Genomic DNA, 25,210 nt, shown 5'->3' on the forward strand with positions numbered 1-25,210 from the left:
TACTTTGTGCTTGGAAGGGCTGTTTTCACGTGCTTGTGTTTTTGGAAAAACAAGAGAAAAAGCAGAACAAAACCAATGAGATTCTGGGCAAAACTAAAAACAAAGCTATCCCCCTCTAAGAATATGCAAAATGAACTTAAAGCAGCATGGTGTGCAGGTGAAGATCATAGTAAACTTTTAGCAACTTAGCAAACATCTATTGGCAGTGTTTGAGCCTAGCACTTGCAATGTCAGTTGCACTCCTTCCCCCAGTGAATTTAAAAATATTTCACAAAGGCAGGGAAGTGTTATTCCTGTTTTCTACCTGAGTAAGCTGATGCAGAGAGATGAAGGCTGAGGTTTTTCAAACTTGGGTGTCCAATGCAAAATCTCCTGTGGGAGCTATAGATACTTAACATTTCAGATTGCTTCAGATGATGTTCAAGCCCAAAACCGCTAACTTGCTTGAACGCTAGAGCAGGTCTTTACTTGGGTGCTTCAGAAATATGCAGTAGAATAATTTGATTGAAGTTTTGCCATTCCAGTTCAACTGCTGCCTTAAGTGAGCTTTGTTCCTTTCCTAGCAATGGCAAAGTATCATCAGTGTTGAACTACAGGAGGCTGTATATGCCATCAGACTTAAGAAGTCAGTAACATGGAAGATGCTTACATTAATGAAAATCACCTGGTGGCAATTAAAACAATACTTTCTAAGCAGAATAGCTGAACATACCATTGATTTAATGATCCTTGGCAGTGGCTTTTTAGTTGGATTTACAGGAAGCTTCACATGACATTTCATTAGTATCACAGTGAATTAACTTTATAGTGGTGTAGTGCTTAATCCAATTTAGGCTTGGTATTATTAATGATACGACTAGGGAAATAGTTTTTAAGGCAATTAAACAGCAGTATGTAATGTAGCCAAGCATCACTAGCGATATCCGATGGCATCACAAAATAACACATTTTAAAAGGGAATTGAAAATGGAAAGATAGCACTTCCTGGTGATTTAATCTTTTGCACTTGGAAGACTACCAAGACACATAAAAATCCATTCTAGAAGATCAACTTTTGAGGGAGTGTAAGTAAATACATTCATCCTTCTGCTTGCTAGCAGCTTGCGCCACATGCAGGGCATGTGTTAACTCCAGCAAATGTTGCTTTGTTTAAAAGGGGGGAGGAAGTACTCTTGACTCCAGACTCAAATATAATAGCAGATTAGGACAAATCAATGCTGTGCAAACTGAACATTATTAAGCATTAGAAAACTTAGGCTCAAGCTCATGCTGATATAGACTGCGGCAATCTCGTAATATTTGTGTAATGACTGCATACCAATAAATACTGAAGTCCAGAAATGATTAAATGCAGGGAGAAATAAAACATCAGCAGAGTGTAGGCAGTGTGTTATGATCTGACTCATGATTTCTGAAGAGTCACTTTGCAGGCATATAAGAGGTTACTGCTCGTAGCTGTATGTCCTTCCGCTTTCATGCACTTTCCTCTCCTGGTAAAAAAGGCGGTAGTAAGGTATGGTCTCTGTTCAGCAAGTACAGTTCATTGCCGGTATTAAGTAGAGCTGAACTGATGCTGACTTCAGTTGATATGCTAAACCGTGAATCACAGTACATGAGGATGCTCACATGTTTTGCTGTCTGTCACATTTTCAGTAATGGCAGTACCTGAAAGCAGATGAGGCTGGGCAACAGTTAGGACCAAGAGCTTCTTTAAGCACCCCATCTGAGTTAAGAACTGAGTTAAGAACGCCGCAGTTTGGTATCCACCCACTTTCAGCTCTCTCATTCCTTTTTTTGTTTTTTTTTCAACTGATCCAACAATTTGACCATCTTAAATCAGCCCACTGGACAGCTAATGAGCTGAAGTGTCACCAGCTTCCCACATAAAATGGGTCCATAAACTTTATTTTCCCTGATTCCCTCCCCAGATTTCAGGAAAACATCTTTGGAATAAAAAATTGGCTTCTTGTATCTATTAGCATTGCTCAGTAGAGGGTGCATGTGTAAGGTGTCCGCCCAAAACTCAGTGACACTGATGGAAAACCTTGCTGCTGATGTGAATTCTGTGAGATCAGGAATGGGAGCAGGTGTTTAGGGTGTTTTCTTGTTTGTTTCTGTGGAGGTTTTTTTGTTTGGTGGGGTTTTTTTCCCCTTTTAAATAATTCTGCCACTGATTTATATGAAGCAAAACAGAGCATGAAACTACAGACTCCCTTTGACCAGAGTACCTGCTCGCATCAACTGTAATTTTGCCTAATATAGGACAGCACCCATAATTACGCATAACAGGAAGGAACAGTGAATTGGACAAAGTGAAGTGACAAGTGCATTTCAAGAGATCATAAAATTCCCATTTCCAGGCATTGTTAATACCCCATCATATGCAAAAATATTATTAAACTATAATTTATGGGGTGGGCTGCATTATATGGTAGGGTAGCAAAGAGATCCTGCGTTTGTATGTTGTTCTGGTTATGGTCTATATTTGCACACTGCCTCAGACTCTTTTACTTTAGATTCAGGAAAAACACCTTAGAATATGATGGGTAAATGTATAAGATATGTTAATGTCACAGTTCTAAGAAACAAGCTGTGGATTCTCTCGAGACAATTTCTTTTATCATCTTGCTGGGTATAGGTTTGATTCAAATTTTGTTCCCTGTTGCTGTTTGACATACAGCATGCTACAGATGTGTTTAAGTGATACATTAGTTCCAAAGATGATTTTTATGCTAATCCTATTCCTTGTTTCTGTCCTTTGTATTTATAGTAATGACAAAGTATCTTTCATTTTATTTTACTCCATCAAAATATAGTAGGGAAAGGAAATAACATGTCTGCACCCTTTACACTGTAGTGTTTTACTGCCTACACTGATGTGCCAAGGGTACTGTACTGTGTTGTATAATTTAATTTTATTTCCATACAGTGATTTTCCATATCACAAGTGGGTGTGCCCTTTTGCATGTTTGATTTTGTGTAGGCACGCTAATTTGTGCCTGTGTTTTTGGTGGGTTTTGGTTTTGGGGTTTTTTTTAAACTCAGGAACAGAAGTTGCTTGTATTATTTAACATCAATATGCTCAAATAGATCACTTCCTGTGCTGTGACTTCAATCTAGTAGCTGATACTAACAGGAGCTTACATAACTGAAGTGACAAGTTCAAAACAGTATGAGCTATTCCCACAATGTGATGTTAAACTGTGGCACTCCCTACTGGAAGATTCTGTGGCTACAAAAAACTTCCACAGTTTAAAAAGGAGACTGACTGCATTGTGGAAGAAAAATCTCTTGAGAACAACCAAATGCAAAGAAAATGCCCCAGACTGGAGAGTCCTTGCTGCACAAATCACTCTGAGTGCTAGAGGATGTTTCAATGCATGCTTTCCTTTTCCTGTACTCTCTTGTAAGCTCCTTTTGTGTTTTGGACTGATCTGATCTGTCAGCTCATATGGTCTTACAGTTTTCAGAATGTAGCTAAACCGAAGAGGGAAGATGCGTGAAATGTATTTAAGCCAAAATGAATCAGACATACTACTGGAGACTAATGAAATTGATAGTTCTTCCTGTTCCCAATTCAAAGACCCTCTAAAATCTGGTACAGACTTTGCTTGCCCTTGTTATGTACACCATTACGTAGACAAGTATGAAGTACAGTTATTTGAAGCTTGCTGTGGTTTGTACTCACTTGCACTAATGTAATTGATGGCATAAGCTCTAGACCTTTGATAATGAAGCCCTGAGGAGGTTGAGTGAAGTACTTGGGGGTGGAGTTTCTGCTCATGAAATAATATTAAGGGGAGAGGAGTCATATATAAACTCCCAAGCATTCTGGGAGGGCCTACTTCAACTCTGTACTCTATAAATGTTCTCTTCTGCCCCCAACATACAGTGTGTGTTAATGTGGAGTTTGTTTTGGAGGGGCTACTTTGAAGAGAGAATAGGGCAAGTAAGGAATTTAACAAACCCCTGTAATCAACAGCATCTTGCCTATAGGCTATATTAAACTACTCCCTCTCATGCATTAGGGCTGCGGACAGCCTTCTGCATAAAGGTACAGCGTTTTACTTTCTAATGCTCCATTCCTCAGATGAACAAAAGTCTACACAGCAAAGATTTAACCTTAAGGGTGATCTCAATTCCATAACGAGTTTTGTTAAATATCTTTGGACCTCTGAAAACACAGCTTTTATCAGCATAAAAGTTGTCATAATACACGAGAGAGGTTAGATAAATGTTTCCTTAATAATGGTCAATTAGTGTATCAGTGGAGCACAGAAACTGATTTGATTCCTTTCTTTGAAAGTCAGAACTTTCATCTTGAAGTACTGGCAGACATGCTGAACCCAAACTGTATTGTTACACCCTGCATATATGTGTTGACGTCAGTGGCGGTGTATGGGGCGTATCTGAGGGCTTGAACTCAGCAAATTATCCTCTTGCAAGTTGAGTTCTCCAGTACACTAATTCCCCTGTACTTTTCCCAGGGAGGTCTGTGGTCTGTAGTTGATTTAAGGGTGGGAAATTGTTGCAGCCTGTTGCCAATTTGGCCCAGGAATTTATGAATCTGGAATCCCTGAACAGTTAAAGAGTCCTGGAAATTACAGATGGAAAGGGACTATGAAGTATCATTAGAATACACATGCCAAAACAGGATTGTTTTTTGTAGTTAATTCTCCAGTGTTTTGCTCAGACATATTTTGAAAAGCTGTTATGTGATGTTCACAGTCAGTGGTAGGGAGTATTGTATTCCTTGACACTCCAGTGTATACTTCTTGAAACTTGTGAAAAAGCATGTATTCACAGAACACATATATGTAACATATGGAGGAGCCATTTTTCATGGCTCTTTAGAAAAAATAAGAGCTTTTTGATACTAACAAACTTCTCCCACAGCCTACAACTAGTCCCTGGAATTAAAATGATATTTGAAACTGAAAGCATAGGAATCTATTAAGACACAAATGATCATTTTCCTAGAGTATTTTAAAGTCTGCATTTCAGAATCTCAGAGTGTGAGCAGCTAACCCTTTCTCCTTCACAATTTAGTGCAGACTTAAGAACTAGGAGCTCACAGAAAATGCATGTGCAGGGAGAGCTGAGCTTCCTCTTATTCCATAGCATTTGCCCGGGTGGTAGAAGCGGATTTTTTTATGAAGAATACTTTTTAAGAGTAGGAACAAATTTCAGGGGAATACTCTTGCAGCCGTAATTCTGTTTGAACTCCACCTCTGCAAGTTTTGTATGCCTAAATGATAACTTGGATTTAAGATTCAGTGTCAGTGATGGTTCTGAAGTTGATAGTTTCAAATTCACCAGTCTTGCTTTTGGTACAAAACTCAAGAACTTCCTTACCTAGAGAGTATTGTTCCTCTGCCATCAAAAAAGGAGCTGCAACTTTTTTGCTGGAATATATGTATTCATTTTCTTGTCTGTTGGGTTATTCACAAAAGTGTTAAAATTTTGATTTTAAATTTTGTGACTGAGTTTCGGAATTCAACCTGTCTTGTTACGATAGAACTCATTTTAACAGGTGGAATATTTTGCAGAGCAGCAGAAAAAGCTTTTATTTTTCTCCTTTTCTAAAACCAAATGTCAGTGCTCTAATGTTGATCTTTTTCATATGCCAGATTGTTGAGCTTCTGCTTCACACAAGTTGTCTAGCCTATCTGTTCAGTTAACACAGAAAATGCTAGAAGGTGCTGGTGCTGTACATGGAATGAGTAAAGGAATATCAAATTCAGTCTTAACTCACTAAATTTCATTGTCCTCAACTAGATTTTAGATGGCTATTGGCTAAATGAATACACATAACTTAACCCAAATATTTAATCAGGTAATATTGGTAAGGTCACAGTCCTACAAAATAAGCATCATATTTCTGCATTGGTCCATAGAATACCTGAATTACTGACTTCTGTGATTTAAACTAGGCTTGCAATGTACGAGCCAGACATATTTTTATTGAATTGGTAGGTATTTCAATGGAAGCATGGCCTTTCTAAGGAAGCCTCAGTTTGTGAATATCTCAGTGAATGAATTTGGTAGAAAAAGTGTAATTTATTAAATAGGTGGAAAATACATGCACACGTTTGAGTTACACAGGACTGCATAAAAATAAATCTAGCAGAATGAGACCTGGCAGACTCTTTCAGATGTTTCTTGCAGTGAGAGCATGATTTCTTCATGCTATTTTTGACTCTTGCTAGTGACTGACATACATCCACAAGCAGACCCAAAAATAACTATCCAGGAGCCTGTTCCTTTAAGATTTGCAAGATTGGTTATATTGTTCCATGTTTGAAAAAGACAAATTTTCTCAAACATTTCAAAAACGATTTAGAAGGGGAAAGGATGGCTCAAGGGAACAGTTAGTGACTAGATAAGGAAAGACAATTTGTTTTTTTGAGGACTTTGAGACAAGATATGTCTCAAGTTACCCTTTTGATACAGAAAAGTTATCCCTCAGGATCTTTTCTGATTTAGGCTGACTTTATAGGGATTAAGGTAGTGATTAGGGCCTTTCCTGTTGTTCCTAGGAAGTGGCTAGTTCCTAGTTCTTTTGGAAAATTCAAGGAGAATAAGGGAACTTGAACTGCTGAGGCAAATCAACACTTGTAGAACAGTGAACCTGAAGATACAGTTGGTAGGAGTTTTAACAGTTAAGGGATGTCCTGAACTGAAGAGGCCAGGTGCAAAAAGAAGACATGAAAGCCTAGATAAGCACAGTAAGTTCCTGACCTAAAGGGAGAACACCTACTTCAGCAGTTCTACTGACCTCTAGAAATCCCAGGACATTGAAGAGAGAAAAGATATAATGAAAAGGGTTTGCAATAATTTCCAGGAGAGGTGGAATTTCCTTTGTAGTCTCTACAGTGCCAATCAAGGCCCATGAGCCAAGGCACAAGCAGGTTGTGTACATTTAGAATCATCCCTGGGCATAATATGGCCCAAGGCAGCATTTATTCCTGCGAAGACATCCAAATATACTCTTCTTGAGTAGGGAAGGAGTGATATAAGTACATGTTGAGCTGCATCATGTACAAGAAATTTGTTGCCTTGACCCTTAGTTACTTGCCTGCCTGTTTGCACTATATGAAGTTCAGAAAGTAAATCTGTGAGGCAAAATTTCCACCAATCTCTCCATAATATAGGATCATTTTACTCAACAAACCCTTTGCATGGAGTTAGAAGTAAAACATGAGTTGTATTTTGTAGTTCTGCTAGTCTCCTTGAATTCCATAAGCTCCAACTTGGAGAGGAGAAGCTCTCAAAAGTGATAACAACGTCCTCTTACATCTCATGTATCTTCTCTCCTTTTAAGGAGCAGGAACTAAATGAGCCTGACTGTGAACATATATAGTCCATACAGGTTCTGAGATCATCCTGAACTGTAAATTTTATGACTTAAGCAACAGGCCTCATGAACAGGGGTTCGTGAGAAGAAAGAGGAGTTTCAGAATCAAATTATTTTGCTTCTATGCCTTTTTTAGATGCTGGATATCTACTCATGAAGTGCACTGAGCTCCATGAAAACACCACCGAATAAGCTGACTGCTTGTAATGATGAGGGCTTGTGTATACCTCATTTCATTAGGGAGAGATCACTTGTTACAAAAATACTGTAATTTAAAAGTTCAAATAGATGGTCACTGTGGCTGAGGACTAGGCAAACAATATTGGAAAATCCGTTTTTACCTCTCTTTTGGGGTGACAGGTTTGAAGGATGACTTCTGATAAAGACATTTTTGGATGACGAGACAGTGAGATACCAGAACTCAAAAACAGTCATTGTAGGATTTTTTCACTACATAAATATCCTTTACTTGGATAGAACAAGGATTTTCTGCTATGAGTTACCTTTGTGGTAGATCATACAAATATAAAATCTGTGCCTGGTTAGCTGTGCTGAGCAAGCCATGTTCAATTTCAGTTTCAAGTTTTTCTGGTTTCTGGATTCTACCATTCAAATAGGTTTTTAGTTAAGATAACTTGAAGTGGAGGTTGGTTACAGGGGGGTTGTATATGTTGAGCCCCCCTTAAAATGTCATAGGGTACAGAAGATGTCAGAGGAGGAGAACAAGTTTAGTTCATGGTTTGGGATGTCTTCAGGTTAGAGCTAACCTTCTCTCAACTTGGAGAATATTTAATGGTACTTGAGGAACTATGGAAAAGAGATTCCATAGGCTATACTAGGCTAAAAGTGGCAAGAGTGGCTTCATGTGCTCAGCGGTCTCGGAGCCTCTGACCCAGGTGCTCTGTTAAAATCTTCGTCGCTTTGAAAGACTAGATGATCTTGAGTGGAAAGGGGTTGCCTTTATTTTTCAGACTCTTGGAAGAACCTGATGGTTTCGACATATCTTCCTTTTCAGCGGAAGTTCCTAAGAGTTGCCTGCACACTGTATCAGTTTGTTATCTATGAAGGTCCATATACAGCTTAAAAGAGAAAGAAAAAAAGCAGAAACATTTTGAGTTTCTATACTGCTGGGAAGTCACAATGATTTACAGAAGGAGAAGGAGAGAAATGCAGTCAATTACTGTTTACAGGCAAACGTGGATGTATCCCACAGAAGCTTCCAAAAGACTGGAAAGAAAGTGCTGGCCTCGCTGAAATAAATGGCAGTACTCCCACTAAGTTCAGTGGGGCCTGTGTTTTACCCAAAGAAAACATAAAATAAGTCTGGGACTGAAGGAGAGGCAGGAAAATTAGAGTTCAAACACTTGCTATTCAGATCCCCAAACTCTAATTCTAAATTTATCAAAAAAAAAAAAACAAAACCCAAAACCAAAGGAACAATACAAAATGCTGTTTCTAGTTATTCAAATTACCTTTCTATTCAGTGGATTTGTGAGTTTCACAATATTTACTCCCAAACATAGTTCTCCTAGGCTTACAAAGACAAAATTCTGATGAAAAAAGAAAATTGATGGCAATAGAGATCTGGTCTTGCGAAAGACTGGAGGATACCCTATATCCAGACATTCAAATCTGAAAATCACTCAACATACTTCTGTAACGTTCATGAGAAAGGAAATTTTCAAAGTTCCTGAAGAGATGTTAAGCCAGGGTCCTAGGAAGTAGTTAATTGTTCTTAAACATTCAATGTCAAAACTCCCACTGACTTGAACAATACAGTTTTAAATCCTTTGAGATTGCTGTTATGTGAGAGAGAACTGAAAATTTCTTACCTCACAAAACCTAGGTTCAGGGCCTCATGCTTCTCTGATTTCCCTGGAATAGCTGGCGACATAAATAACACCTGAAACAACCCTGAGCTGCATTCCTCTGAGTGCTTTAGGTGTTAGGGAAGCCATCAAATACAATAGGCAACACAAAGTCCTATAGTTCAGCACTGGCAGGTAACCAAAGGAGACAAAAGATTTTTCAGACTAAGTATGTAAGTCTTTTCCTCCACCCTGCTCCCCCCTCTCTTTAGCTTTAAACAATACACGTTTTCTCTTAAAGGTGTGAGATCTTGACAGCCTATTCAACATTAATTATTCATTAATACACTGCAGGCAACCCAGAAGTGTACATGATGGTATAAAGGCAAACAAAAATGAGGGAACACCACTGGAAGGTTTTTACTTCTCACTGTAGGATTTAGGGATCTAATCTAACTTTTGGAATTCATTTTTTTAAGCCCAAATTTATGACAGAAAGAGGTGCAGAGTGTAAATACTTGGGAGTATTTTGACAGAAGTGATCCTGGGAGAAAAATGAGGGTGTGGGTAGAAAAGGTGAGAGACTTCCAAGAGTTAGTGTCACCAGAATGAGCATGGTAAGCCTTTTTTCTCATGGGAGTACTGTTGGGACACTTCCACCTCAGATCTGCCTGCTGCTCAAGTGCTGCAGATGATGCAGACCCTTAATCACCTTTGATTTTGGTGTGGCTGCGCTGTACTCGTTTTGGCTTTCAAGGATTTATGTTGCTATTAAGTAGTATCCAGTTATATCTGGTTTGCTGTAAGGATGCAAGCTCACTCTTTGTTATCGTATCTTTTCCAGCCAACACAAGGACAGGGTGGGGGGGGAAAAAGGCTGGGGGATGGGGGAAAGAGGGGAGAAGAGGAAAAAAAGGAGTGAAAAAACCCACACGTATCAAGAGGACCGTGGAACCTGCAGGTTCCTATAAGATAAAATGATGCTTTTATTTGTTTTTCAAGAATATAAATTTTGGTTCACAGCTAATCTTTCTACCTGATATGGACAAACACAGGGAACACATATAACACATACTTTGGTTCCTTCATATGAAAAGCTTGAATCAGAAAGATATTGGAAAGAGAGGACAGCTCATTAGCTGTCACCTCTATCTGCAAATGAAATACCACATGTATAGAAGCTAAATCCTTCTTTCAGCATGTAAATTCTAGAAACAGTTTGTGCATTCCACTGGTCTAGCCACAAAAACTGGGGAGACCACATCCAATCATTGACTTATCCTCTATTGGCAGAGCCTCCTGTTTCAGTGCAGATGGGAATAGGAAATGGAAAACAGTTTGTCTTTAACAAAGGCATATTTTAATATGCAACTGATGGCAAAAATAAGCTCTAGCAACAGTAAGTTCCTTTTGGAAGACAGATTTGCAATGGATTCTGGTAGGAAAAAAGTGTTAGTTTATAGCATTTTGCTAAGGTTTTAGAAGTAGCCCTGCAGGAAGGTCAAGCACCAGGATTATCTAATCTGTTTCTGTGACTGGTTGAAGATCTGTAACTATCAAGAAATGGCTGATTTTGCAAAATCTCTGGCCAAGAAGTGAAATCGCAAAGACGGCTGCATCGTGTGTTTCATTTGGACTGCTCTACTGCAAAGCCTGAATTTTTTTCTGCACTGTTTTTATAGTCTTGGAGGGAAAAATAAGATACTTCTAGTCTTCATTTCATAAAAGGCTAATATCTCATCCTGGCTATTTCTCTGGCTGCTGTCCAATGTGAATTCTGCTGTGTCTTCATTACTGTAGGTAGTATTTCTGTTCTGATCAGTGCTCTCTCTACTTTGCATTTTCAAGAATATGGTGCATTCTAGGCCCTTTGCTTTGGCTTGCACAGGTAAAGCATGAATGACTTAAATGATAGCCAGACTGACAGAAACTGATTCCTTGAGGCCAACTGATCTTTCTGGATGCTTTTTGGGCAGAATCCTCTCTGAGATCTGGCAGTCAGGAAAAGATCCTAGCTGCAGACCTTAGTTCCAAATATGACTGATTCCCTGTCTTCCAGTGTTAGAACCCAGACCATGGCTTCATGAGGACCCTGAGAGCACAGATCTGTAAGCAACAAAGTAAATGAAGAGAGGAAAAAAAAGTCAATATTCAAACCTGTTCTTCATGACCAATGTGACCAAAAGGATTAAGAGCAGTGTGACTAGTTTAAAATGGGCTATAGACGGATGGCTTTTTTTGAAGTACATGATTCCCTTTAAGCCAAACTCTGCTTCGCCATCAAAGTGAAAATACTGTATCTGAAATTTTTTGTACCTTTAACCTTACAAATAAGCTCGGTTTCATTTTATGCTTCTAATCTTCCATTCTGCACTGCCAAAGTGGTGCGGGAATATGCCTGTCTGAGGTGAAAGAGTATATTGACACCTTGTTTCTTCCATCTGTTGTACACTGTGACTTGTGGTCTGAGTTCTCCCTCCCTGGATCCTGTTATCTCACATGATTCAAGTCCTAGGTTGAGCTGCAAATACATGCATATTAGCAGTTCTTCTCAAATTACTGCCTGTAATAAGAAAGCAAGAATTAGTAACAATTAGTGATAACACTTTGTGGTTTACCTTTGTTATTGATTTCAAAGTATGTCTGCAAGAGGTGGGCAAATATTACACCAAAAACTTAGCTTGGCAAAAACTGCAGTAGAGAGAGGGAAATATGGGTATTTTTCAAGCTAACTTCAGTGAGTTACTTTTCCATATTCCAGTACCTGTAGCCTATGTGAGGCTTATTAGAGTACTTGAAAGTGTCACAGTGATTGGTGCTGGCTAGTCAGTTATTTTTCTTTCTTCAGGAGTCTTAGCATAAAGAGTAGAGGACAGGCACTACTTACACCTTACATATATAAATTGTAAGAATAGGCTCTCATTATACTGAACAAAGCAAAGGAAGAGCCTCCAGAATGCACTTCAGAGATAGGAAGATAATTTAGTTGTTCTGACTTGGCCTCCAGAAAAAAACCTGCCTTTTTCCCTTGAGTGCGCAGTGAAGCTGACTGCCTAACCTGGATTCCTAAATCATATGCCCGAAAGCACATAAGTGAATACCACTATCCCATAGTGATAGAGTTGGGATAAAGTTCAGCCTACATCCCATCTCACAATGTTTACCAATAAAAAAATTGGGGTTTTTTGAAATGAGAGTTCAATCTTTTTCACTGCTGAAAGAAGAAAGAAAAAAAACCCCCAACCAGTCTCCTTCAGCTTTAGTCCCTCAAAATGCCAGTGCTTCTGCTTTTTACTGCCTTCTTATTGAAAGATAGTCCTGACAGCCATAACTGTCTGTGGCTGTGTACTGTTTGATGGAAGTTTTTAGAGCTGTAGAACTCATAGAAGGTAAAGTACCCAGTTAATGGAATTACATTAGTTCATACAATAGCCAAGGACGTGATTCTGTTGTGTGTTCTCATTTTTTTGATAATGTAAGTCATCTTTTCTGCATGTGGATTGTTCCATGATTTGCTGCACATCTAGTAATATAGGGAAGGCAAGATGGTCTGATCACAGTTGCTGATCATAAACCCTGTGAGACTGGAGACCTCGGCCGGAAAGTCCAAGCCATGGTCTGCTCCTGAGTAGAACTGTTCAGAGGAAGCCAAAGAGTCGGAGGCTTAGGAGACCGTGCTAAGCAGGTCATTGTCATGTGTTCTGAAAGTCCAAAGTGGTGATTCCAACCCTGCTTTTTGAAAGCCACGGGGCATTTTGTGGAAGAGAAACACTTAAGTCTGAGCACAGATTTCAGTAAGTAATAATACAGTAAAGACAGCTGCCTCGAGGTCTACTTTACTGCAATTTAGGGGTACCAAAGTTTTAGCAAATATATTTTCTGGTTCTTTGGACATCCCCTTTGCTTTTATATTTGTGGATGAAATAGACTGGATGGGCAGATTTGTGACTACCAAAAAATTGTTTTGCTTGCACAAATACTATAAGACATTTTTAGCAACTTTCCTATGCAGCATAACTGGTCACTATCCACATGCACACACAGAGAGGAAGTTGCTATATTTGAGTGTATAATCAAGAGGTTTTTAAAAGTAAAGTAGAAAACACATCTATAGTTTTTATCAAGTTCTTTTTAAACAGCTGTTTTGGAACATCGGCAGCCATATCATGTCAGCTGATTGAGTCACTGAGAAGAATAGCAGCTTTGGCTTGACTGTCAGCAGCAGGCTTCCAGATAACATTAATAACATCTGGAGTAGAGCACAATCAATGTTTCCACTGTGATGACATTTGGCGACTTCTTGCTAATCACAGTCTGATGCTTGTTAAATCTAAATATGATGCTTGGAAAGCTTTCGTATTTGTAGCATTGCCATTTGATAACTTGCACTAATTTAGTCTACCTAAGCATTTTCATTAGAAGAATCCTGATAATTCTGCTTTGTTCCTAAATAACCTATTGATCTTTTTTCCTGATGTTTCAGTACTTGGAGAATCTTCAGGCATGACTTTGTCCAACTTTACCAACAGGGAAAGTGGGTATTCAGTCAGCAAGTCCGTGCAAAAAGAATGGTCTCATGAGTCCTGCACTTGAACTATCTAAGCACAGTACATTTACCATAATTCCAACTGAATAAATTGGAGGAATTAAACAAATGGCAATTCAAGGAAGAGGAAAATAAATTGCTGCAGGGAAATGTCAGATTTTCCTAGCTTGTGTGGCATAAGTAGAGCAGTTACATGGGTTAGAGTTATTTGGTTTCGCTGGGTGCAAATTCTGGCAAGCTTTGTTGTGCTGTTTTACCCTAACTTCCAAGAAGCAGATGGGAGAATTGCATTTTCCTTGAAACCTACTCCTCACACTTCACCTGTGTAATTTTATTGGCCTGTTTCGAATGTCTTGTGGCAAAATAACTGAAATCACTAATTAAAGGAAGGGCCTTTGTTTAATGGTAGCTTTCTACATGAAGTGAATATGAGCCTCTTGAGCAAAAAAGAAAGTAATGGTAGCTTGCTTATATTTATTTCTCAGGTGATTCTGAATTTATGCACTGACTGTATGCTACCATCCTCTGGACTTGAATCTCGCTTTGGGACTTTCCCTGCTTTCCTCAAATATACTTGGCTTCTGGCAGAAACACTTCAGGGGAATGAAGATGTTATTAGAATTAGAAAAGTGTCTTTGCAGGGCTTTGTTGGTACAATGGGTTTAGCCTCTCTTTTGCTTCTTACAGATGCTGTGAGGTTTTATTTTTTAAAAGCTAAACTGTTACAGGCCTACCTCTGTGTATGGACAGAGGATCCTTGATAGCTAATTCATTATTCCAGATTGTGAACCTTGCCCTCAACAAACATACTCAAGAGACACATAACAACGTCTCTTGGCTGTGTGTGCTCCTGGCCCATCTGCTTGAGTGGCATGGTGCCCGCTCCTTAGGGCACAGGTTCTAAGTGATGATGGGTTTAATTTGGCATCGTCTATGACAGCATAAATACCACCACCTCTTCAAAAGGTACTTCTTTTTGAGCTATACCACCTCATCAGGTCATTGAAGCCACTTTAGAAGTTATTACACTTGTTCATACCTCATTCAGACTCTCTTGTAATAGAGCTGGGGAAAAAAAAAAGATAATTCAAAGCCATTTATTTAAATTGGTGGTAATGTAGCTGATTTTTGTAGATGTCAGTTAAATAAAGTCTTCACAGAATATGAAAATGCCAGACACTCAGTGTAACAAGAATGTCCATATGTGATAATGACCTCAGGGGATAGAACTGTCCTGATTAAATCCAACAATCTTCTCCATCACAAAATCTGTTAGCTACTTGTCTGTTACAGCCATTACTTAGTGACTAAATTTGTTTCTTTTGAGTTGTCAGCACCAGAACATATATTGCACCTGTTTGTATTTTGACAGTATATAGAATATTCTTGATTTGCCCAATATAATCTCTGAAGGCTGGATTCAGGAACAGTAGTCAACTGCATGTATTTACTCAATTCAAAATTCTCATCAGCACTTTGCTGATGAAGAAGCCACTATTTCAGTAGATATGTCCTTTCTTGGTAATTTCAAGGTATGAATGTGATTTCAGGATGTTGGGAAAAGCAGAAATTATCCCACACAGCCAGTGACAGTGTTTAGGAGATATTTGATCTATGACTGGGCTGGAACTCCTGGTGCAAGTATCAGCACTGATTCTGTTTCAAACTGTTTCTTGTATGACTTCAAATGTCACCGGTGAACTTTAGGCACATAAAACGTGTAGGCTTTCTGATATAGTTCTTTTGTATTGTGTGGTCCTGTATAATAAAGGGACAATATCACTTCCTTCCTTTAGGACAGTATGATATGTTGTCCTGTGCTCAGAACCACTAAGTATCTCAGCGTGCCCTAAGTAAAATAGGCAGGGTTACACAGTTCTCTATATCCAAGTAACAAGCAGAGCTGCCATGAACTAGGTGTCCAAATTCCCATGACAATTCTACACATTCCATCTGTGACACATAGTAATAAAAATGACAAGAGGTATATCTGTTTTGGTTGTTCACAGCTTATTTTCTTTGGATATTGTATGTCTGTTCCTCTGGCTTGGCCAGAAGGAGAAAAGCTGCCTGTCTGGTGGTGTGCTCTGTTGGCAAGACTGCTATCCAAGTGAGCAGCTGGTATGCTCAGCAAAGGAACCTGCTGGACCACAGACTGGGGAGTAAGGGCCCATTAACGGGAGAGAACAGGTAGGGCTAAAACAAGACCAGGGCACAGATGCAGATTCTCAGTGGTGAGTGAGGCAGAGGGGATGGTGTAGAGTTTGTGTACCTTTGGAATTGCTGGCCTGCTGTGACGTGCAACTGTGGACATTCATTTGCAAACCTTTTATCTGTCTGTCGTTCAGCAGAACAGTATTTTTTGGTTTAAAAATGTCTTTGCCTTAGTTTACATCTGAGAAAAGAACTTCTGATGTGGGAGAAACTGGACAGCATTTCTGACGTAGCTGCTTTACTGGAAAAATGTAAGCAAATCTTCAAACCTCTGGTCAATTCAAGCTTCTTTATACTTCTGGTAACTGCACGCTCTGTCTTTTGTCCCATTTAATCATCCTTGTACAGTAATTTAGGTATTAGTTGCTTTTCTCCAATATACAAATATTTTGTGATGTCTGGTTTTCTTAGTATTAGGTATGTGAAATATTTAAAAAATCTATGGAATTGTCTAAAGAAGTGATAAAATTTAAATTTCAAGAACTTAATTTGACTTGTGTGTTCTTATGTTACATTGAAAACAGTGAACCCACTTGTTTTTTTGAGTCAAGCATTTTGAAAAAGTTAACAAAAATCTTCAGAGATAAAAACAGATCTGAAGGTAAGGAAATCCTGTGTGAGATATAAGACCTTAGACAATAAAATGGTTGTCAGTGATTTAGCATCACTTAGTGTTTCTACATTCCCAGTGCTCCTTAATTATTCTTTGAAAATGGATAACATTTTAAATGTAATTTTGATTATCTTTTTCTGGAGGTCAGTCTAATATTGTATTCCATGATGCCAAATTACTCTTCTCACTCTTAGGGTATATAACTAAAAGCACAAGCATGCTGGTTTTGATTAAGAATTTATTTTCTTACTAGATAAGAAAAATGGAGTTTCATGGAAATAATTCTGGGGTTTTAGTTATGGTGTTTCTTAACCTCTTCTTTGCCATTGAACTACCTGAGTGTGACTGCTTGGAAGAAAAAAAGATATCAGCAGACCAGATACGCATGCTGTTTCATCTGTGGGCCTTTTAAACATTTTTTCCCAGGAAAATACATTGTGATAGAATGAGTTTTACAGGACTCAACTAGTAACACAAATCATGTAGGGACTCTACAAAATCTCTGCTTCAATCTCTGGCAGAATTAGTTGACTAGTTCATAGTTTCTGTCCATAGTAATGCAGTAATTTTACACAATTAAAACCTGTGCTGAAATATGCTGACAGGCAGAGGAACAAGAAGCTCAATTATTCCTGTAAGGATATACTCCCTCAACACTCATTTCTTGTTCCATGCATTATTTTGTGTGTTTTTCAAACAGCAGAGATGAGCATCAGGTCAAAGCCTAAGCAGAGCTCTTCTAAGCCTCCACCTTTTGAACACTGGCATTTAGCATCTGTGCTATGGTCCCAGTCCTTGAGTGAGTGCAGGATAATCTCAACTTTCAGTGAAAAAGTAAAATAAAGGAAAAATCTTGTTAGATATTGCCATAGGGGAAATGTAGCTTAAAATGTGATCCAACTGGCTTAGGTACATATAGGGAAACAACAGGAAATCCATACTATTTTAATTTTGTAAAATTCATGGTTCTTAAGCCATGTTTAGAATTCCTAGGGATCTGGCTCATGACTTGTGAATGCATCAAGCTGGCAGTGCTATGCTGTTTTAAGTAACCCAGATCTCAATTATTCACACAATGTAGTCGCATGTCACAGAGGGCTGTTTTCCTGTTCTGTTTTCTCTTTCTATTTTGCATTCTGATCTGGAGCTCGATTAACCTCATCTTTTCCAGTGAAACAAGGTCTCCATATCTTGGGATGTAAAACTTACTAGTAAGGCACATTTAAAATATGAAAAATTGTCTAAATTTTCTATCTGTATATATTTATGGATGCTATAGTAAAAATTATTGCAATTGCGTGATGTAATATCCTCTAAGTCACAAGTAGGTGTATAATAAATTTTCTAGTTAGGATAACATTCATAATTACTCAAGATATTTGAACTGTTTCACATCAATTCTTTTGTACTAGTGGAAAAGATCTCATATAACAAAGGAGCCGTTGGATGAGGTTATCTGGTTCAGTATATTCCTCTCACATAATCGTTTTCCCATGCAACTTAGGTATTCCTTGCTGTCAAGCAGCAATTGGTGATCTGTGTGGAGGTGGTCAGGTTTATTCCTCTGCCTGTACAAGGGGGTGCTGCTTTTGCTAGCAAAGGGGTGGATGCATGGATGCCATAGACACAGCAGCTCTGAATGTTTGTTGGTCTCAGCACATGGGGTATTTCAAAATTGCCAAGCCGTAGTTAGGTCAGACAATATCTCTGAACTGTGGTTTGAAGGTTAAAAAAAGACTTTAAAACACTTTCCTGGGTGCAGAAATATTACAGTCTGTTTTGCTGCTGAAGAAGTCTTGGAGGGCAGCCAAAAGGAAAAAAAAAATCCCTATGGCTATAGAGTGTATATGAATTGAGTTCAAAAGAGAGATCACTTGTTCTTGTGGACTGACAGGTATTTTCAATTTTTTGCAGCATGATTTCATTAGTCTTAGTTACCCAGATTTATTTTGTCCTGCTGGAGGCACTTATTGGGCACAGGGGTAGATTTAATTTTAATAGAGGTTTGGACCTGGCTGTAGTTATAGTACTATTAGTCTGGAGCGGAGAAGGCAAATCAAACTCGGATTGTTGATTTGTCTCTTGGCTGAGAGCTTATCAAGAGGAAAATAAATTTGCAGTAATAAAAGCTGTTCTTGACGTTTCCTTATGCAGAGGAGGCAAAGGTGATGATTAAATGGAGGTTACACATTAAAACTTCACAGCCAAAGGACAGAAGAAAGGACAGAGCAGGATGCCTATTTGTCCGATTAGATGCTGCAAGCTTCTGGTATTTGGCTTTATTATGGACTCCAGTGAATTCGAAGATTGTCTTTCTACTTTTGATGGGTAGGACATGTGAGGCTGATTTAAGTTATTTATAGTTTTTGATGATTAGTTCAGCTGTAACACTATGATGACATCCATGGTTAGCCTTTACACTCTGATTTAGATTTCATTTTGAGACAGTAAGATCAAATAAAGATGTGGACTGGAGCTGACTGGAGTTTCCACTTATTCTTGTGCTAAAGAGAAGAAAGTTTTCTTAGAAACTTTTTAAGTTGCATCTGGACTCTTTTCCCCCCGCCACTCACCACCCCTTCCTTCTCAAATGAAGTTTCTCAGGATAATAAATGCAAACCTAGACTGGGTTAAAAGGGAAATAAGGTGGTTATGCACACATAATTAATAGCTTTGTTCTCATAAAGACTACAACAAATACTTCAAAGAAAAATGAGCCTTACTATCACCATTTTGTGCAGTATCTTGTTTCGGGTATCAGCAGAGTAACACTAAAGATCCTTTGCCTACTGCCTGACTCGGGCCGTGGTAAGCTGGTGTAGAATCTAGCTTTGAATGTATGCTATGCATGTGAGGTAAAACTGGCCTGAAAAAGAACTGACTGGAACTCCTGTTTTAGTAATGGCCTAGAAGAGAACAAGGTTACAACCTTTCACATTGAAGAATGTATTTATGTACACACAAATGCAGCCCCGAACTTTTTGCTTGTGCTGTGAGGTTTTGTTTTACAAGGCTGCATTTCTCTGATTTTTGCATTTCTAAGAACTTTGTGCTATGTAATCCATTAAATACAAATTGATTAGGGCTACTTCATGCCATATCTGGCAAAGTTGTATGAATATTACAGGAATATTGATTAAAAGATGGGGCCTTAGGAAATAATGCAGTCCAAGGAGCTGCCCATTGACCTGTGTACCGCTTCAGTTGTTTGTCTAACCTATCTTTAAAAATTACCCGTGGTGGAGACTCCATAAACTTCTGAAGCAATGGGCTGTTCTGTCCCTGTGTTTAGAAATCTTTGCCTTATGTCTAATCCTTTTACTTACTGTTTCATACACAAAACACATGGAAAGTAGCATATTCCCTTCTGTTCAACAGCCCTTTCACAGACTTGGAGGTTATCGTTGCAAAGCCCCTTCACCCTCTCCTCGAGAATAAACAACTCTGGCATTTCAATCAATCCTTGCAAGTCATGTTTTCTAGAAGTTAAAAGATAGTGTACTGTCTTGATGGGTCATATGGGAGGAGGCTGCTGCCAAGCGAAATTCTGTGAGAAATTATTCATACTCTGAGATGTGCTAATGAAATATTTCATAACTTCATTAATATGAACACCAGCATGGTATTTTTTAGATTCATTAAAGTTTGTATTCCTTCAGTGTGGTTGCAAATGAAGTTGTTAAGTTTGTTTTACTGAGAAGGAGTGTTGTAGCATAAATTAAAAGAAATGAAAGTGTACGTACTGGATGTAGCCATAACAGCGCCAGCAAACAGCAGTACATGTGGCAACGTCCAAGTGTTCAGCTCACCAGAGCACCTGGTTCTGTAACCTGTAGAATATCAAGGTTCTACTGATATCAGAAATGCCAGTCTCTTTTGTATCATAATCTCCATCCAGACCCTGCCTTTCTCGTTACAACCATGTTGATGTCATTGGTGATGCTAGTTTTTAGGCTTTAACTGTCCCTCTAGAAGGCAAATGAGGACTCTGTTAGAGGCAAATGGTCGTTTCTATTATTTTTGCATTCACTCAGCTCAACTGAGACATGCTGGTCTCTATCAATTACTCCCTCCTCACAAGCTTTTTTCCAGTGTTATTAGTTATATTAATGATGCAACATATAAATCTTTTTTTTGTTCTTGCCTTGGGACAGTAGCATGAGATTGAGATTTTCCAGTATAGCATGAAAATAGGTAGTATTATCTTTCTTTGTACCTGCTTCTTTTCCCTCAACTTCCTTTCCCTCCTTCTTACTATTTCTTTTCTTAATCACTTGTAATTGCTACTGCACAGCCTGCTGGAAATGCCCTGAATTTGAGAGGGATTTAACAGAGCCTTTGCATCATGTGGTCTGCCAGAGATATATCAAGTCCTCCTTTTTACCCCTTGAGACAGACAGAGGACCAACAGGAATATAATGTGATCTCTTTAGAGAAAGGGAAGTGGATAAGCTGTTGCTGTATGAAACTTATTTTCCTTCTTTTTCTTTTCCCCATCCCACATGCCATATGTAGCTGGTAGGTAGAGCAGGACCTCAGTATTTTCTCAGCCAAGAAGCAGCTGTCTGTAATTCATTTCATAACTCCTTTGATGCTTCCAGAGAAGGACTGGAGAGCCTGGAAGAGGCATCGAAACATTCCCTTCTCATAAAAGATAGAGGAAGTGCTCAATGTTATGCTTCTCAAGAACTGGGCCAAGGGGCTGGTCTGTTATCAGTACAGCAGTACTTCATTTCTCTGACTTTGTATTAACATGTTATGTTCCTGTGGCTGGTTAAGTCTGTCATGATCCTGCAAAACTGGCTTCAGAGGCGGAAGTACTCTGTTGGAGGTATCTCTTACCCTGCTTTATCATGTGATCTGCATCTATTCTGCATCAGAAAAATGGCTTTATTGCTTTTGCTGACAGGGTTGAACAGTCTGCTTTCCTTTTGGAAAGGGCTTTGCTATCCTTTTTGAAAGCTCTTGGTCAAATAATGAGCATCAAATGTAAAGCTGGCCACAAAGCTCTGTTACTGCACTTGGTGCAGGTTTCTCCCTCATAGTGATAACAGACAAGGCCAGTCCAGCTGTCCCATACAGAGAAGCCTGCAGCTGTGTTTCAAGCTTGTTACTGATTGCGGCTGCTTGCACAAAGTGACGGGTTTGACTTGTCCCTCTCACAAAGAGAATTTAGAGTAAGAAAAATGGTCCAAACTATTTGAATCTTTTTCCCAGTGGGACATATTTTTCTGTTAATTCCTATTAACTATCCACAGGCAATAGACAAATGAATTAGAAACACATAAGGAGATTGATATAGAGCTATGTAGCTGTTCCTGTTATAATTGATTTAGAATAATTGAATCATTCTCCTGTAGAAATTCCTTCTTCTGCAGAACCCTATTATATTCTGCAATACCTTTTGTTCCTTTAGTTAATAGAGCTATATAACAAATGCATATCTACACTGGCAAATACAGACCATTTGAACTCTGAAATATTAATTTTAAATGTACCTGTGGCTATTTCTAATAGTAATTTAAAATGATGCTAAAAAGCACATGTTGAGATAATGAGATCTATAAATATTGGTTGGCATTATTGATTCACATGTATTGCTTCAGTAGATTATTTCCATTTTCCACATTTCTTTTTATGTCTATACTAATCAGGGAAGTGGATTTTAAGGGTATTTATTTATACTGAGCCTTGTGTAAGTACAACGAAATAAAAATCTCCAGTGGGAGCAGAATTAAGTGAGGGTTTACCACTATGGAAAAATTAAATCTTTAAATTTTGTTAAAGATTAAGGCAAAGTGTTTAACTTATTATATAACCAGGAAGTAACTTCCACTTTTCCAGAAAAAAATTGGGGGAACATTCCTTATTTTTGCAGCCTCTGCAAAAGAATCCTTCTCTAGGAAATGGAAAGGCAGGAATGTCCTGTAGGAATGAAAAATCATTTTCAGTAGAAACACAGCCAAACTGGTGGAGGCTGGTCCAAGATAATGTGTATGTGTATCAGCTTCTGTGAGCGAGTGGGGTCCTCTAGCAGCTATGAGTTATGGTCAGGATATTGGAGTTATTTTTCATAGAATCATGGAGTGGTTTGGGTTGGCAACATCATCTGGTTCCAACCCCCCTTCCACGGGCAGGGGCCCTTTCCACTAAAGCAGGTTGCTCAAAGTCCCATTCAGCCTGGCTTGGAACACTGCCAGGGATGCGGCAGCTGCAGCTTCTCTGGGCAACCTGTGCCAGTCTGCAGCTGAACACAGTACTCCAGGTAGGGTGTCATGAAGGTGTGGTAGAGGGAGAGAATCACCTCCCTTGACCTGCTGGTCGTGCTCTTTTTGATGCAGCCAAGCATACAGTTGGCTTTCTAGGCTGCAAGCACAGGTTCCCAGGTCATGTTGAGCTCAATTAGAGCTTGTATTGTCTTTCGGTGTGATATTCTGTTTTCCCTTCCTCCCTCTCTGTGTAATTAATCCAAGCAAATCTGGGGCCTTATTAAAACAATAAAAGAAAGATGGATCTCACCTACCCTGTGAACCGGAAGTGATTCAATTATACCCATTCATGTTTCTGCAGGTATGCTCATTTTCATGCTGAGATTTTTTTGATTACATATTAACCTTTCCCAGAATGATTTCGAGATAGTGAAAATAAGTCACACTGAAAGATTGCTCAGACAAGTGTCAACTTTAAAGCTTTTTTTAGTTGCCTGTGGCAGCTGTCCTGTATTAACAAAGTGCACCTTCATTAGAAAAAACTGAGTATGTTCTTACTATGTTCTTAAAAACTAGTCATCTGCTATTGGATAAATACTCAGACAGTAGGTTGTGCAGTGATTGTGAATGATGGATTTCACTGGATTTAAGTGCTGTCGTGTAAAGTGTCATCATACTTGCTTGTACGGCACTGCAGACAGAACAGGGATGGTAGAAATTGACATTTTCCCCCACTTGTCATCACTGCTTTTCAGAAGCAAGCCTTTTTGTCAGTCTTGGGCTGGCTGGTTAGCTAATTAGATTGAATTCTGTGGAGATCTTTATGTTCCAAAGCTACTTGCACATCATACAGATTTTACGTTCTTTCTATTTGATTCTGCTAAATTGTTTTGTAATGTATGACTACATAGAAAAAACACTTCCACTGTTTTACAAAAGAAAAATATCTTGTGATGTTTTGAGCTCCCTAAAATGAATATTTTTTTTACTATTTCTGTGCTATGGTGCAAATGCAGAAATGGAACTGAATTCTAAGCTAATGCAGCTTATGTCTTTTTTGTATTATTTGAGATATTTGTTCTATTAGTCATATTGTTGAGTATATGAAAGTATGGCCCATGATCTCCACCTAGTCAGGATTGACTTGCATTGATGGTGGGACTAATATGATGGGCAGTGGGACGTATCATTTGCATTACACCCCTGCCTGCTAGTGTTTAAAGTTTTTAATATAAGGGGTATGAGTTTCATGTGGAATTAGTCCCTTTCATGTTTATCATCTGTTTTGGGAGTGACAGTTTAAATTACTTACAATGCATGTTTTCCATTCATAAAGTTTTTTCTTAACATGGTAAAAGGAAAACAGAGTGACAAATCTTATGTGGAAGAGATGACGTGTCAGCAATTTGTTTTATTGGATATTGGTGATACAGTATATCACTAAAAGCAGTTTTAGAGTCTAGGAAACAGTACTATTGATCTCCTGGAGTCTTGGTGCCCTAAATAGTATTAAAAAGCTTAACAGTATGATGTGTAGCCTCATGGTAACAACATGGCCACAAACAACCTTTCCCAGAGATCAGCAAGCTGAGTCCCAGTGATATGGCAAATTTATTGAGTCAGGTATGTTGCCGATTTGCTGTCCTCCTGTAGACCAGATTGTTGAGTATCGGAAGGAAGACTTCCACATTCAAGATTTCAGTGTTTTCAACGCAATTATACAAAGGTAGAAAGATTTATGTGCTATTGCGCTCCTCTCTTTCCCTCCTTCCTCCCTTTTGAGGAATGTGAAACACAAGTTATTTTTTGGTGTTTAACATCCACTTTTAAAAAACTAAGCTATAGAAGGTGAATGTAAATGTGTACTAAGGTTTCAACTAAATAATGGTGGGGATTGTCAGTATCAGAAAGAAACAGTTTATTGTGCTTTATTAGTGTTATAAGTTAGTCCACAAAATATGGTGTTAGGCGGATATAGATGTAAATTAGTCTTTACTAGTGAAGTAAATTGGTCTAGATTTATACTTGAACCTCTAGTAAAAGAGGCTAAATAACATTTATTGAAGTGTCGGGTTTTTTTAAAAATTTAGTTTAAAAAAGATACTGCACTCACTATTCTGCTTAAATGAAGGTTTTATTTAATACTGTATGAGATTTAAAATTTTTAGGTATGAAAGACTGCTTATACCTCAAAATGCTTGTACTGTAGAATCACGACCATGAATCACAGAATCATAGAATCATAGAATCGTAAGGGTTGGAAAGGACCTTAAGATCATCTAGTTCCAACCCCCCTGCCATGAGCAGGGACACCTTGCCCTAAACCACGTGGTTCAAGGCTCTGTCCAGCCTGGCCTTGAACACTGCCAGGGATGGAGCATCCACAACCTCCCTGGGCAACCCATTCCAGTGCTTCACCACCCTCACTGTAAAGAACTTCCTCCTTATATTTAATCTAAACTT

Source organism: Strigops habroptila, chromosome 8, assembly GCF_004027225.2.
Source record: "Strigops habroptila isolate Jane chromosome 8, bStrHab1.2.pri, whole genome shotgun sequence".
In the NCBI taxonomy this organism is placed as follows: domain Eukaryota; kingdom Metazoa; phylum Chordata; class Aves; order Psittaciformes; family Psittacidae; genus Strigops; species Strigops habroptila.